This window comes from Cynocephalus volans, chromosome 16, assembly GCF_027409185.1.
Source record: "Cynocephalus volans isolate mCynVol1 chromosome 16, mCynVol1.pri, whole genome shotgun sequence".
NCBI classification, from domain to species: domain Eukaryota; kingdom Metazoa; phylum Chordata; class Mammalia; order Dermoptera; family Cynocephalidae; genus Cynocephalus; species Cynocephalus volans.
The window spans coordinates 142,386-143,613 of record NC_084475.1 but is presented as its reverse complement, the minus strand read 5'-3'; positions in this window follow the sequence as shown (position 1 = coordinate 143,613).

The following is a 1,228-nucleotide window of genomic DNA, read 5'->3' as shown; positions in this document are numbered from 1 at the left end:
TAAAAAATATTTTATTTAGGAAAGGCATTTTCTTTTTTCTGAGTATCTCATTCAAAAGTTTATGAGAAGTATTTGGTAATTCATTCTTTTGAAAAACATGAAATTATATTTCCCTTCTATTGAGAGATATGGGACCCTGTGCTGAACAATTATATGTTATTATAACTCCTAATATTTCTGTTACAGTTTTATCAAATTATAATGTCCTTGAAAGAGAGAAAACAAAGAATGTCAGAATTCTGACTTGATAGATGGTGTAGCAAGAGCATATCTATCAAATTTATGGATAGATAAATATGAAATTTAATACCCACCCTACATTGCGAGGTTTCGTAGTATTGTTGGTGATATTATATTCATTTTCCCTCCTTGCTAGTGTCATGAGATTCTCCTACCTCCACCGCTATCTCATAATGTGGCTTAAATAGGGATATTAGTTAAAACCCGAGGATAAATCTATATTTAGAATGAGTAAACTCATCACGGTCAATGAATGTTCATTATCCACTGAGCCTTGCTCTTTCAGATATGTGCACCTGAGAATAGAGTCATAGTTTTATGGGACCTACTCGGACCTCCAGAGTTGGTATAAAGATTATTTTAAAGTGAAATCATTTGAGCTAAATATGATGCAGAAAGTAATCATATCTCAACTTCCCTTACATGACTAAAGTAGAACTTCCAGAAAACTCAGCTGCCGCTCACTCCTCTCCAGGGGAGCTTTCTGCAAATTTGACTTCCACAGACACAGACGGCCCATTTCCATTAGTATCAAAAGCCCAGTGGAACTTTACATACTTTGCCATTAAGTTTGGCACAAAACTTTTATCTGTGGTTATTGAGTGAGTTGCACATCACTTGGTACTACATTAATAGACTTTGTCTTTTCTCCTTTTAATCTGTCTGTTGCCAGTTAATTCGAAGGCCCTCCAAATACTGGACTCAAGTTGGAAGAGAAAAAGTTGTCCTTGTGACAGTTTCCTGATATAAAACAATGGGCCATGGCACAGGGAAACTGCATGAGATAGTTCTCCTTGGCAGGAATACCAGTGGACCAAGCTTTTTGGTAGTCAAGATTGATTCTGTATTTCTAAATCTGTTTCTTTGTCCCATATCTGTGACACAATTAGATGCCAAAGAACGGCTCATCATTTACATTGTAAAGCTAGAGGAAATTTCTTCAGTATTTCAGTATATAGTGTCTGTCTCATACACATGAAGCTCTAAT